The sequence below is a fragment of the Sinohyriopsis cumingii genome, chromosome 15 (genome assembly GCF_028554795.1).
Source record: "Sinohyriopsis cumingii isolate HCF-2022 chromosome 15, ASM2855479v2, whole genome shotgun sequence".
NCBI classification, from domain to species: domain Eukaryota; kingdom Metazoa; phylum Mollusca; class Bivalvia; order Unionida; family Unionidae; genus Sinohyriopsis; species Sinohyriopsis cumingii.
This window is the reverse complement of record NC_142975.1, coordinates 32553968-32570163: the sequence shown is the minus strand read 5'-3', so window position 1 is coordinate 32570163 and position 16196 is coordinate 32553968. Positions and strand designations below refer to the sequence as shown.

The 16196-nt window shown below is 34.6% G+C and overlaps 1 protein-coding gene across 3 annotated transcripts in view; it reads right to left on the bottom strand.

Annotated features, from left to right (window-relative positions):
- LOC149781515 (uncharacterized) overlaps positions 1-16196 on the bottom strand; it is a 169443-nt gene that overhangs the window by 111312 nt on the left and 41935 nt on the right. The gene's annotated exons all lie outside the window — the stretch shown is intronic.

Below are 16196 nucleotides of genomic sequence, written 5' to 3'. Positions count from 1 at the left end.
CTGTATATGTTACAGCTCTACATGGATATATCTGTATAATGTCACAGCTCGACACAGATATGTCTATAATATCACGAGTCTACATCAATATGTCTGTATAATATCACTGCTCTACATGGATGTGTCTGTATAATATCACAACTCTACATGGATATGTCTGTACAATATCACAGCTCTACATGGATATGTCTGTATAATATTAAAGCTCTACATGGATATGTCTATAATATCACAACTCTACATAGATATATCTGTATAATAATATCACAGTTCTATACAGATTTTCTGTATAATATCACAGTTCTACATGGATATGTCTAAATAAAATCTGACTATAATATCACAACTCAACACAAATGTCTGTACAAAATCTGTATAATATCATAACTCTACATGGATATATATCTGAATACAATCTATATACATGTATTACCACAGTTCAACATGGATGTCTAAATAAAATATGTGTATATTATCACAGCTCCATATCAATGTCTGAAAAAATCCGACTATATTTTAAGATCTCTATGGACCAGTCTGAGCAAATTTGTATATCAGCACAACTTTTTGTGAAACTTTATGGGTACATGTATATACAACTAGGTATATACAGCTTTATGTGGATTCATATCCTATAGAACATTATGTGAGTATACATAACTATATACAGCTTTACCTGGGTACATACCCTATATACCTTTATGTGGGTACAGACAACAATATACAGTTTATGTGGGTATATAACCTATAACCATTATCTGAATACATACAACATACAATTATAGCACCATACATAAAAAAAGATACAGTGTTCATGCGAGTACATACAACAATGTACAGCTTTTACATATCGCCCAAACATGTACTGAAAATGTAAATCCAAGTCTGATAACCTGTTGGTCTCGTACTATCAGGAAGGAGATGAGCATTGTGTATCCTAGGACAGATATAAATACAAATGTATGTATGCATATAAACTCTTATACATCTTTCTATAAATCATAGGCACCTGATGTCAAGAACAGTTTACAGAAAGTTTAAGGAGGTATATTCATACAACATGTACACATTTTTCTGTACTAATAATGTGTGTGTGTGATTTGGATTTTCAACATAGCTTTAACAATCTGAGTAATATTGCTATGTTGTCTGCAGTGTGGCAATTTATAGTGATGTCTAGCACTGGGGCATAATGTCGCATCATGTACCAACCAGTCACATTATCCTGACACCAGGCCAATCTGGCCCAACACTGACCTCTTAATGCTGAGTCCCAAGTAGGCAGTTGCAAGTACCATTTTTATAAGTCTTTGGTATGACTTGGTCAGGGTTTGAACCTGCAACCTCCCATATCCAAGGCAGATGCTCTAACCACTTAGGCTGCCGAAGCGGTCTTCTGTACTAATTCTTATCCCCAACGAGGTCATACACTGATTCCTCAGTCTACTAGTCCATGTCTGCTATCACATCTCTCTCCTAAACTGCCCCATGGAAATGCATAACACAATGACTATGTCTTACCCTTGTGTACACCAAATGGACACTAACTAATGTCTCCCTCTGGTCCCTTGAAGACAGGTCAAAGGCTAAATGCAGAAAAAATGTTAAATTACATTACATTTTATAATATTTTCTAATTTAACATTCCACAGGAGGAAGATATATCATGTATGTGACAGGTTTTGTATTATTACCCTGGGTCACAATCTCCGGGTAAGGGTGAGGGTGTGTTGGTTAGAATATGCAACAAACAGTTTCAAGGATCGGATTTTCATATTGGTAGATAACTGTACGTGTATATGGATTGATGATCTACAGTAACATGGTTCAATCTATAATTTCTTTTCCATTCAAGCATATACTGCTTACCGGGTAACTGATCTGTCAGTACTTCTGGTTACTTGTAATTACTGCGAGCTTTGAGATGAATTCAAGAAAAAAATGTGTTCATGAAACACAAATACCCCACCACAGTGACCCAACAAGTTACCTGAACACAAAACCTGACCAGATTACAATTCAGATGGACAAGAGTAATATTATACAACCATACCATGTTACTGTTTGCATGGAACAAAAGTGACTATGAAAAGTCAGTACATAATGTTAATGTTGGGGCTAAAAATGACTATGAAAAAGATTAGGATCATGCACTGTTAGTGTTGCAACCAAAAATGACTATGAAAAAGACAGGAACCATCCACTGTTAGTGTTTGGGTCAAAAATGACTATGAAAAGGATAGGAACCACATCATGTTAATGTTGGGGCCAAAAATTACTATGAAAAAGATTGGAACCACACACTGTTAGTGTTTGGGCCAAAAATGAAGCAAAAAGATTGGAACCATACACTGTTAGTGTTTGGGCCAAAAATTACCATGGAAAAGATATGAACCATACCAATTTAATGTTTAGGCCAAAATGACTATGAAAAATATAGGAACCTCACCATGCTGTGTTGGGGCCAAAAATGACTATGAAAAAGATAGGAATCATACCAAGTTATATTTGGGGCCAAAAATGACTATGAAAAAGATAGGAACCATACCAAGTTACTGTTGGGGCCAAAAATGACTATGAAAAAGATTGGAAAGGTATTTCTCACCTGTCATGAAATCTATACCAAAATTGAGAAACATATCTATAATTGGCATGGATGTTGTTAAAATCTTTTTCCATTTAGGTTAGAGGTGACAAGTCTTCTCACCCAAGTGAATTTCAATGAATGTACAAACATGTTTATATCTAACATTTTCAGACCTCCTTCAAAATTATCTTTACGTAAGGCTTCCCTTTTTACATTATTTTTTCTACCACCCCATACAAACTTGTGGAAATGTACATCTAACTCTTCAAGCTTAGCTGTAGTTGGGTTTTGGTATACTTAGAAACAGGTGAGTAATTTTAGATAAAGTCGAGCTTTTCACGACTAGACAAAACAATTTTTCCAAGTGGTGTAAGTGATCATTTTGACCATTGTAAAAGTAAAGATTTAAGTTCTCTGATTTTGCTTTCATAAATGAGCTTGACCATATCATCTAACTCTGTTGAGATTGTAATACCTAGATACATGAAATAAGACATATTCCAATCTAAATGATATTCTTGGCAGTAACTTATAGTACTTCCTATCCATGCACATTTAGTTCTTTTCAATATTAATATACTAAGCCCTGGAAAGTTAAAATATTGCAAGATAAGATCTTCAGCAGTCTTAAGAGACTTTTCTGAGTCATCCATGGTAAAAGGAGTGTCATCTTCATACTGTGAAATTAGATATTCTGTGTTCTTTATTTTAATTATTTTCATATTTGGATTCTTCCAATCAAATGGACTAATATCTCTGCACATAAAATTAATATATATGGGGACAGGGGGGCACCTTGTATAAATCCTCTCTTGATTTCAAACCATGCTAAACACTGTCCATTTTCAATGACAGTGGGACCAAAAATTGTTATGAAAATCACAGAAACTATGTTAGTGGGGACCAGATATTACTATAAAAATGAGAGGAACCTTACCATGTTAGTGTTGGCACCAAACATTATTATGAAAATGATAGGATTTATACCATACCATGGAGAGGCAAAACGTTACTAGTAAACTGACAGGAACTATATGTGTTAGTCACCCCCAATGTGTTTCCTATTGCATTGGTTTTAAAATTAGGGTATAGGAATCTTTTTTTATCATATATATTTAATGTGATTTTTTTTTCTTCTTGATGCAGATTTTGCTTTGTTCATTGTTTCAACCAAATTGCATTCTTCCAGATATTTCAGCTAGTCCATAATAACTGTTTCATTTATGTTGACTCATGTGCTCACGAGTTACTCTTTTTCAATGATATAAGCGATCCTATAAATTGAGGTAATATTTATGAAAAGGTACACATGTTTAATTGTACAAGGCACATAACCAGCATAACTGTTCACAAAGATAATAAAGGATAAATTTTGTTTATAGATCAACTAAGATCATCATCATCCTATTTTAGTTTTGTGTTTTGGCTGAACAACATCATAACTTTCCGCACAATGGAAAGCTGGATGTTTTGGTGTCTCCTTTGTTGATAATTGGTGGATTTGCCTTTTGTTTTCCGACAGCAATACAGGCCAGTTAATCATTAAAACCCTGAAACTGGCTTGTGATAAGAGGGAATTTTGACTGCAACTATACCAGTACACTGATGTGTAATTGCCTATCATTCCATAATATTAGTTCAATTACTTCAGTTTTGTAAAAGCAGGTGTAAGGCATACCTGTCAACTTTTCAAAAGTCAAGTACGGAGACTGAATACAAAATTAGGCAGATTGGTACATAAATCTGGAAGTTTTCATGGCATTTTTAAGCTTTATTTTCACTAAATATTGACCAATTTTCCAGGTCCAATATGTGTGAAATTCACAAAGGACATGCCATTTCTCCCTGTGACGTGCCTTGTTTTCCTCCAGGATGTACCTTATTTTCTTATTCTAGTCAGCTGTGGCCAAATTGCATAACAGCGAAAGCTTTTCTTAAATAAACAAGCAAGAAAGCCAGGATGCATGACTAATTAAAAGTTAATCCTTATCTATGCAACTATTTTGTGAAAACGACTGGCCCTCCATAATAATTCTAGGAAACCACGTTCTACACTACTGTGTGTTACGCAAGCACCAGCAACTGATTGGGAAATAAAGGATGCCCAATTTTGTTGAACTAAAGGTACCTAAATAGGCAACCTCACCGTACCGTACATGTGGCAACTGTTTTCCCCTCACTGTATATCCAACCTTATTACCTTATTGTCAACTTGTAAGGCATTTAGTATTGCTTACCATAAAACATATGTATTCTGAATTAGTTTTTTTAGGACATGTATGCTGCATGGGAATTTCATTCCTTCTTTTAATTTCATTATGGTAATTAACGTTCATGTATATGGTATAAAAACGCCAGCGTTCATGTGTGTAAGTTTCTTTGGTGGGAATGGAGCTACTGCATTCATAGTGATCATTCGTGTAAGTTTCTTTGGTGGGAATGGAGGTACTGCATTCATAGTGATCATTCGTGTAAGTTTCTTTGGTGGGAATGGAGGTACTTCATTCATAGTGATCATTCGTGTAAGTTTCTTTGGTGGGAATGGAGGTACTGCATTCATAGTGATCATTCTTGAGATAGACATTAATTGCTGACAATTTTATTGTTCTGGTTTATTTTCTGATTTTTGTTCTGCTGTAGTGGTAAAAAAAAATCATAAATATACATGAATAATAATTAAATTTAACATTCTATTTAGTGAAGAAGCGAATTCTCTCTAGTAATTATTTCTTCACAACAATATTCACAGCGATACTACAGAACATGGCTTCCATGGATTGCATATATCTAATTATGTAGGACTTTTTTGAAGGAGAAATGAAAATTGAAGACATAATGTAATAATTGGGAGTTCTCTGCAAAAATCAAGAGATATGAAATCAGGAGGTAGGATTGAAACAACCTTAAAATCAGGAGGCTTTTCCACCCCACCCCCAGCATGAGAGCTGATGGTGTAAGGCCGCTTACATCAAAGCAGACTACGACTCAGTTTTTATGGTATTGTTGTTGTTCTAGGGTTTAACGCCATTTTTCAGCACACAATAGGCTATGCATGGCGGCCAGTATTAATGGTGGAGGAAGAACCCGGAAAAACCCCGGAAAGAACCACCGACCGACAAGAAGCTACTGGCAAGCTTTCTCACATACCCACATTAGCCGAATCCGAGACTCGATCCCACGCAGACAGAGCTGAGATCGCAGTGATCCATAACGGAATGCGCCTTGAACCACTGGGCCACTCGGGGCCCCATTTTTATGGTATTAAAATAATTTCAAAGCATTATTTCTGAAACTTCATTATTGTATTTTGGAGATATCATTAAAGTCTAGTGCAGTGGTACCCATGATTTGACTCCAAAGGGTGTACTTCATTCAGCGGAATGTACTTCATTCGGCATGAGTTTAAACCTAAAATGTACATGTGGTGGTGCCATTATGTAAATATGCTCGATAGCCTAATTACGAGCATTGAATCAAACCATATTGTGTTTGTTGTGTTGTCATACTGGGATCACATTTTAATGAGTTTAAGGTATTTACAATTTCAAGGTAAAATAAAAACGTAATTACTGGTGCACTGATACAAAATGTCCAACGCAATAACGCATAAACAAACATCAATCAAGTCAAATGGGAGAGGTAGCAACTCCCAAATGCTCAATTCTTGTCATTGTTCAAGCAAGTTATAATATCTGAATTAGGCAGAAACAACAAGAAAACAGAAAATTAAATAAATTACTTTTCAAAAAAGTTTATACCATTTCTTTTTAATAATCATACATGCCAGCCCTGAGAAGCATATGTGTAATTTTTATTACTCTGCATCTTGTGATGTCTTAGATTTGTGGGTTGGCTTACATGCGAGTCATGTACTTTTTAGTGTTTATCCCTTTACCTCATAGAGCATAGCTACAAAGTGCAGCGTGCTATAAATAGAACACCTGTTACCTATTCGACTCCATACGCATAGGCCTGCCTGTTAACTGTTAAGCAATGTAGTGTATGTTACATTTAACAGCAATTTTAACAATTTTACATTTTTGGTACACATCTATTATGTGTGGAAAAATTTAAGAGTCAAGTCCGAATGTTATAGCTGTGTAATTATTTTTCATGGAAGAATTTTTTATGTGCTTTATAATCTTGAGAGAATTTGTTCACTGTCATGTCAGTGAGGCCGCATGACCAATCGTAGCTGCCATTTCTCATACTTGAAATTCACAAGTTTTTCGTCTGCGTCTACATCACTAAGTCATCTGAATTTGATAATTTATAAAAACTAGTTCCTGCCTACATCAATATCAGAGCTTTTACCTAAGTTAATGAGTCTTTCATAGTTGTGATTCTAAGTACTGAATGAAATCAGCGACCTCCATTTTGGAGAGTGGTGATTACGACCCAGTTACTTTAAATAGCAGATATTGACCAGAGCATAAACAGTGATCTCTTGATCTGATGTAATTGTCATTCGCATAAATGAATGCAGTATCTAATAGGGGGTTTTCCCTGAAGGTGGCGCTACAAAAAACCAGTTAAAAATGGCTAATATTTACAGCAGGCATCAAAAGGCGCTTCCATTTGAATGGAGTAGAGGTGTCAAAAGGCTCTTCCATGCGAATGGAGTAGAGGTGTCCAAGGGCGTTGGCATGAGGTAAAGGGTTAAACATATACAGTTGGGGGGGGGGACGGCTTACAAGTGAACAGGTTTATATACGAGTATATACGGTAAACGAATTAAAAAATAAACGAAACTGCATAAAATTACCACACATTTACGATATAATGTAACTTGTTTCTAGAATCATCCTGTACCACAAACATGAGATGAATCACTAACATAATGTGAATAAATTGTACAGACCCTGTCAAGAAATTAAATGCAAGGACCAAATCTGATTTTAGCAACAGTGACCTTCACCTTCAAGCAACCAACTATGAAATCCCCAGGTTTCTATTATGGCACATGTACATACAGTCATGTACATGCATGATCTGTTCAAGATTTGTGAGATTTACACTAAACTCTAAAAAAAAATCACACTGAAAAAATACCTACATTATCTTCACTCCACAACTTTTATTGCTTCATCTAAAACCCCTCCTCTACTGTAAAAGGAAAACTACCCTGTTTTCACCAAATGAATCCCCCTTTCCAACATTTCCATTACTGAATATTAGTTTCCTTCACTGCTTCCACAAAAATTATTTTCCATAAATGAAAAACAACGGTGAAAAGTATTTTAAAATTCTTGAGAAACAAATTTACAAAATTTCATTAGAACTTAAGCTATCATCCAGAAATGAAATGCTGCAACATCCTACTAGATGATGAGGTCAAATCTGCTACAAGAACTCGAACTAAATGTATCATCTTCAACAAAAACTGTTACCCACCCAACTACTTCTTGCCCAGATGGATTAAAAACCAATACATAATCCGTGATGTCTCCTGGAAGAGTAACACAGCAGAAGAGTTAGTTACCTTTCTTGATCAACTAAGTGAGAGACATTATAACCATAATTAAGAACAATTTTGAGGATTTTTAAATACTATTAAATGAAATGTTTATGGATACATGTATAAGGTAAAACTGTATAATTTCCTCCTCTTTATTTACATAGACATTCTTATCAAGGGATGCACAGGGAAGCAACCCATTAAATGAACTTTAACAAGTACCTAATTTCTACGAGCTTCCAGAACATGATCATGTGACCCCCTGTTTACGTTTTAGAAGACGATATAACCTTTGTTTTGGAGAATTATTCTCAGCAGAAGTTGGGCTGTTACACTGGAAGTTGTATGCTGTGTTGTTTGGAGTTATTTCAAATTACTTGGATAAGTTATTTCAAATTATTTGGATTCAAAAGAATTAATTCTTTTTCCTGGAAAATACATGTGCACATGTGAGATTCTTAATCAACGACAGTTCTTATAAGAAATTTATTTAGATTTCCAAAACCGGAGTGATAATTCTTGTTTCTACAGGGAACTACAGAATTCAAAACTACAGGTTACAGCATACAACATCATCTTCTATCTTGGATTCTTTGTCAGGATTCGAACTTGAAATCAGTAGAACATTTTTTTTATTATGACTATGAAAATTTTATTCTTGGACTGATTCTATAAAACCGTAAGTTCATATTTTTTCATTTTTCCAGGGAAATAAATTATTGTATTTTTTTCAAAGCTTGTTGTTTTCACTCTTTCCTGTGTTACTGTTTATTTGAGCCTAAACACGTGACATAGGATTAAAAGATGTTGGAAGACTGGTAAATTAGTAATATTTATCCCCATGTATGCTCCTTACCCCATACTTCTATCAAAAGCAGTAAACTCTGAGTACAAAAAATTGTGATCTATGAATGGGGAACAGATTGTGTTACTATAACTAGTACTCACATGGCTTTTAAAGCAGCAATGGAAATTAAAGCATACTACTGACTTAGATCAACTGTAAATAACTTTAACTGTTTTAATTACCTCTTGCTGGTTCATCATTTTACATAAACTGTCCCCCACTAGTTTCAATGTACTTGCACACTGTCGTTATAATGGCCACACTTTCACTGTGTGGGATGCTAACCATGCAGGTTTGCAGTGTGCTCTACTTTTTTAATTTAAACCAACTTTCATGTTTAAATCCAAAGTCTCTTATTTATCTGGCCAATATGAATGAAAACTGAAGCTCAAAGAAAGTAAATTAAATTCTATAAGGGCTGTGAAGAGCTTCAATCTTACAAAACTACAAGCAGTCAAACTGGGAAGGGATATGAACAGTTCACTCGCCCTGACAATAGTTTCCAACAGTCAATCTAAAACTCAATTAGAACAAACATACTCGTAATTTGTATCTGGCATAAATAAAAACTATGTATAGTATGCATGCTGTATCTTTGATATTCCCCTTGTATAAAAGTTTCATTAAAGGAGACTCAGCAAACGTTGCTTCATTTTAATTTAAAATTTACTTTTATTCAACCTATGGTATAGCAAATGACACACACAAACACACACACACACACACACACACACACACACACAAATATCCGTAACTTAGATGCAAGCACTCAACAACAAACTTTGGTTAAAGAACTATATTATCCACACACAAAAAACCCAAACATTTATCTTTTTTCAGTCACAGTGACTTTAACATTTGACCTTTTGACCCCAAATCAATATACATGTACTTCTTTCTTGCCCTAAGTGTAAGTTATCCACAAGCTAAAATATAAGTACATGGTCTAGAACTGTAATTTGCACAGAAACTATTTTTGGATTTTGTGGCCATAATGCCCTTGCCCCTTTATACCCCATATAACAACAGGTTTCTTCTTTATTTTAAGTCCAAGCCATCCACAGAGTCGGTCTAGGTTGTAATATAAAGCTTAAGTTATTGTGCAGAAGTAAAATTTTTCTTTTAGTAAGAGTGACCCTAACAATTTGACCTTTTGACCCCAAATTGCATAGGCATGTTCATCAACACAAGCGCAAGCCCTGCACAAAATCTGTTCTAGGATGCAGAACAAATCTTATTGTGCAGAAACCAAGTTTCATCTTTCAGCTTCAGTGACCTTGACCATTGACCTTTTAACATTAGGCTTCTTCTTTATCCCAAATTTAATATGACATCTTAGGTTTTAAGATGACAGCTTAGATGAAAAGGCTGACTATTAATAAAAGTAACACAGCAAATTGTTATCAAAGCGAATTGTGTATAATGATCACATTTTGCTAAGAGGTCAATGGGTACAATGAGTTAAGATATTTTTAAAAAACTTTATATTAGTATCAAAATGATGTCTTGAAACCTGATTTGGATGGATAGTGGGCAGGTTCAATTCACTCCCACCTTTGGATATTCTGCCAATATGCCTGAAAAGACCTAAACACAAATCATTATCAATTTGTGTCAGATGCATAAATGGACAAGGGTTGCACAGTCAATGCTCGTGCAACTTGCATGGCTGTGAACAGGGATACTGAAGCAGAATCTACATTTTATTCACATCAGTCTCCATCCCAGTGGTTTGAATCCAATTAAATAAAGATGGAAAGACTGGGCACTATAACATCACAATCTTATAATTAAAAGCTTCACAATATTCCATTTCCCTTCAAACTCAATTACATACTGCTTTGGTTTATCATCCTCAATACTCTTGTTATTTCAGAAATTGACTGTCTAATGGGCAAATGCAATTTTACTGCAGTTAATCCAAGCACATTACAACCCCAATTACTGGCTTAGAAGAAATTACCAACCTTGGCAGGTACAGAATTACTGACCTTGGCAGGTACACAATTACTATCTTAGCAGGTACATGTAGTAGGCATCACAATCTGGGTCGACAATTCCTATATCCTTTACACATACACTGAAATGGTGTTATGTCCTAAAGGAGATTTATATAGACTATTCTGACATTATTGGCCAAGCATATACAACTTAAACAGGTCTCTCAATTTGAAATACTACATGAATATGGTTAAACCACTGTTTCTGTAACTGATTTTACTGTTATTCTGAGAAGGGGGGGGGGCACAATTTGTTTGGATTTTGTCAATGCTACAAAACTGGAAATTTAAAGAGCCTGGAGAATGATCCGTCTTGCCAAGATAATATTACTCCACTCTGACCGCCACCAAAGAGATCACATTTGACTGAGACAACAGTACTCCCATCCCACTAATAGAAATCCCATCCCACCAATATAAAAGGTCTCCCATCCCACCAAGATATTAGTAATCCCATCCCACCAAGATAATAGAAATCCCATCCTGCCAAGATCACAGAAATCCCATCCCACCAAGATAATAGAAACCCCATCCCACCAAGACAATAGAAATCCCATCCCACCAAGATAATAGAAATTCCATCCCACCAAGATAATAGAAATCTCATCCCACCAAGATAATAGAAACCCCATCCCACCAAGATTACATGGCACCTCAGTATCAGGACTCTACAAACATAACGACTCCTCCTTCTAAGAGACATATCCACAAATTAAAAATAAAAAATTAAAAATCTCTTCGCAAAATGACCAATTTAAAATCACAAAAATTTCTAAATTAGTAGTACAAAAGTAATTACTTGATATTAGAGATCAGAAGTTTTGTGTGACACTGCCAAACATTGTAGTCATACATGTGATACTGCACTCTACGATTCATACTGATCCTAGAAAATTTTATTAAAATAATTTACAAGGACTTTCCAATGAGGTTTTAAGGACATGCTAAAGCTCTCTTTTTGAGCATTTTTTCCTGAACTGACATTGATCTTACTCTATATCAGGGGTAGGCAAAATGTAGCCCATGATCTGGTTTTATCTGTTAATTTAAATCATTGGGTGTGGGTTTAAAAATCACTTATCTGGCCTGTGCCCTGGAGGAAGTTGTACATGCCTGTTCTATAATGCTTTGTTTATCACTACATAAATATAGCACAAATGAGATGAAAATTCATCAATAAAACTAAATTGAGTACTTACATTGTTGATATGCTTCAAACCATACATGCAACATGACAGTCAATAAATTTAGTTATGTTCTGAGTGCAGAGTGCAAAAATTTCACAATTTATTAACCATCTCAGTCCCTCAGCGAGTTCAGTATTAATTTTTGTTTACAAAATAGAACAATTCCTATACTAAAAATTTTCCTGGTAATATTTTTATATATATTTGCTAAATTAATACAAAAGTTTAAGTCAATCAAATAAATAGACCTTGATGTAATAAATCCAATATGCAATAAGATTGAGTAAACCTGTAGCTGGAATGTACTATTAATTAGTACATGTAATAATTATCACATCAGTCATTTGCAATCATTCCAGTAAGTACTGTGACTAATTGTGTGCAAATTCCATAGTGTTCCAGCCAGAAATTTCTTATGGAAGAGTGTTTATATGTGTGTTTGGGGATTTTTAATACAGCTTTAACAATTTTCATATCGCTATGATGTCTTCAGTGTGGCAGTTTATAGCGATATCTAGAACTGGGGCACCCACCATGCCAAAGACATTTAGTATCATGTCTCACCCAGTATTATCCTGACAGCAGGCCAATACTGTCACTAACCTCTTAATGCTGAGTGCCAAGCAATGAAGCTGCTAGTAATATTTTTATAAGTCTTTGGTATGACTCTGCTGGGGTCTGAACCCATGACCTCCTGCATCCAAGGCAAACACTGAAACCAATTAGGCCACCAGAGTGGTCCTCTTATGGTAGACAGTTGGGGCAAGGGATAGGGGTGTGCAAGTGATAGGAGTGGGCAAGGGATATGGGAGGGCAAGGGCACTTGTTACCATAAGAAGCATTTTTATGACAATGGGCATTTGTCATGAGTCAAAATGTCCCAATTATACTTATAATTTCACGCTGAAAATTTCTGTATTTTCTTCCAAATTTTAATCAAACAAGAAAAATTAATTATACAAAATAAATCAAATGTACCAACTTGGAGAGAAAAAACAAAATATTCTAAATCTAATTAAAAAAATTCTAATCACAACCAATTTACTGGGTAACTTAATAAACAGATATTATATTCAACTACATAACCATACTGTCTTTGCAAGTACCTGACGCCACCCACCCCTTTGTAAAACAATTTATTGATGAACATTTTCTGGCAATTTATTTAACTGCCTGAATCTTAAAAATGTATCTACAAATAAAATATTCCACTGAAAATTTGTACTGGTTGATTTCATCTGGCTTTACACTATCATTTTTTCATGTATTTGTGCTTTATAATGTATATGGTAAAGGACGCTAACTCAAATACTGCTTTCATGTTTACAACTGGAGTGGCATCGTTTGAATTATGTACAAGGCCAAAATAACAAGTGCAAACCCAATGACACTCCTGTGTGTGTTGTAAACACCATTCCAGACATGTACTTTTACAGGTGTTACATGCTATAATTAGACAATATAAAGAATGAGTTGCTAGAAATAGATAAAGTGAGGAAAATACACTGCATGAGAAATTAGAGCATTGATTTTTCTCAACCTATACCTTCTAAGGGACAAAATCCCATTACGTAGCTTGTATGATGTATCACAGTTGAGATTACTATTTAACAGATTTATAACCATGACTTTCTTTTTGAGATTTGCTATGATAATCTCTCTCTTCACCTGGGTCATCTGTCTGTAGTCTTATGAGCCTCCATTCCCTGAATACATTTTGTAAAATATAAAAATGTCACTGCTCACTTGACCATACTGCTGTCTCTTCCAAATCTCCAAATGACATGTCAGTTGTACATACATGTACACTGGCCAGCACTGACAGGTACAAGACTAGACAAAAGACCTTATTAATGTGCCACACATTTCAGATCATGATGATGGCCGAGGAAAGTTTAGACCTATATTTAAGGATCTCACAAATGAAAATTCACACTGTATTTTTAGATAATCTGACAACTTTTTGACAAAATTCCAAAGTTGAAAGAAATGCAATTATTTCATCTGCAGAAGGAAGGCTGCAAAACTTTCTAACAATCCAGCCTACATGTGTGTAGGTAATTACGATTTTTAACAGTTTTTCAGTCATATCGCTATGATGTGTGCAGTGTGGCAGTTTATAGTGATGTCTGGCACTGAGACATCATGCCACAAACATGTAGCATGATGTCCCACCCAGTCACATTATACTGACACGAGGTCGACCAGTCCTAACACTAACCTCTTAATGCTGAGCACCTAGTGAGGCAGCTTTTAGCACCATTTTTCGTTGGTATGACGCGGCCAGAGGTTGAACCCACGACCTTCCGCTTCCGAAGCAGATGCTCTAACCACTCTGCCACATGTAAATTTACCTATCTTATGTTAGGTGTTTAGGCTCTAAACAAGCTTTGAAAAATATAACAAATAATTTATTTCCCTGGAAAAGCAGTGTAAAAATGAAAACATAAGAACTTACAGTTTTAAGAATCAAATCCAAAAATAATCCAAGAATAATCCATGCATTAATTTTTAGAAGTCCTAGTAATGAAATGCTCTAACGAATTCAAGTCTGAGTCCCGACAAAAAATACAAAATGGAAGGCAATGACATATTGTAGTCAGTATTGTGTATACAGTTCTTTGTTGACTCACAAACAATAATATTCTAGCGTTTGAATTTCCGAATAAAATTTAAATAAATTTTTTGTCTTTGTCAGGAAAAAGAATTAATTTTATAGAATCCAACTAATCTGAATAAAAATTAAAATAGCTCCAAACTGGTCACAAACAAAAGAACACCTTGACATCAAGTGTTTTAAGCCCAAATTGAGAATATCTCTATATACATCAGTATAAAACCTGATTGCTGCACAATTTTGGAAAACCCAAAATTGAGAAATTGAGGTTGTTTACATATAAAATCACCATGATAAAAACCAATCATTTTAATCAAGGTCAGAAACTAAGTCAAAAATAGAAACAGTGTTTCTATTATTAGATGTTTATGAAGAGAGTCAGGTCAAACTAAATTTTCTGGAAAATATAAAATTTCTAGCAAACAAAATTACATTACTTTGACATGTAATTTAAAAAAAAGATTTTAAAACTTACAAATAAATCAAATATAAATTAAATCAAATATATGTAACACCTAGAAATATTAAATTGTACCATTCTCTGAATATATTCATACATTATTATTTAGAATGACTTGTAGACTTTATTTATGCCCAAGTACATGTATGTCACTTCTAATATATGGAACAATGGTTTCAAAAGTTTGAAGGTTTTTTTTTTCTTGCATTTATTTTTGTCTTGTTTTATTTCAACGTTTTCTTTAATTGATAATTTACATAATGGTACAATAAATACAATTAATTTCAAATTCCATTATTTCATTGTACATGTATTTTTAAAACTGATTTTGAAAACCATCTCTCCCATTGTAAATCTAGAAGTTCCCTTTTGCTGATTCATGTTTGACTTTTTACAAATGAGGGTTTTCTTCCACTGTCATGACCAAAAAACCGGCAGTTTTTACTGTTGACCGTATATGTTACTTGTTAAATTTTCTACTTCCAAAATACATTTTCAGTGTGATCGATACAGGTGTCAACATGCCACCTGGTAACACATATTACTTCTTTAGAAGCTCTATATAAATAGTTATTTAAATATCTTGCTGATGTCTGGTGTACATCACTGATGAACTGACTGATCATCCAATCACTGGTAACACACAGACTAGAATACAAGTTGCTATTACCCCATGACATATCCAATAGTTTCCAGGTTTTTTAACGATCTGAAAAAGCCCGTCATAAAATAAATATCAGATGATTACAAGGCATGGAGGGGGAGGTGTCTGCAGAACAAGTTTTAACTCAAAAAAAGAAATAGACCTAAAAGACCAGTATGATTGAAAAAGAAATATAGTAGGGGTGGGGGATGTTGTTACTGATGACAAACAAGGTAAAGTTTTACATCACAACAGGCATTCACATTACACAAGAAGTGTTTTTTTTTAAAACTTAAAGCCATCATGCTGTCAAAATCAGCAACATATCATGATCAAAACGGTACAAAAAGCAATATGTGTTTCCTATAGCACTGGTTTAAAAATTAGGGTAGGTAGG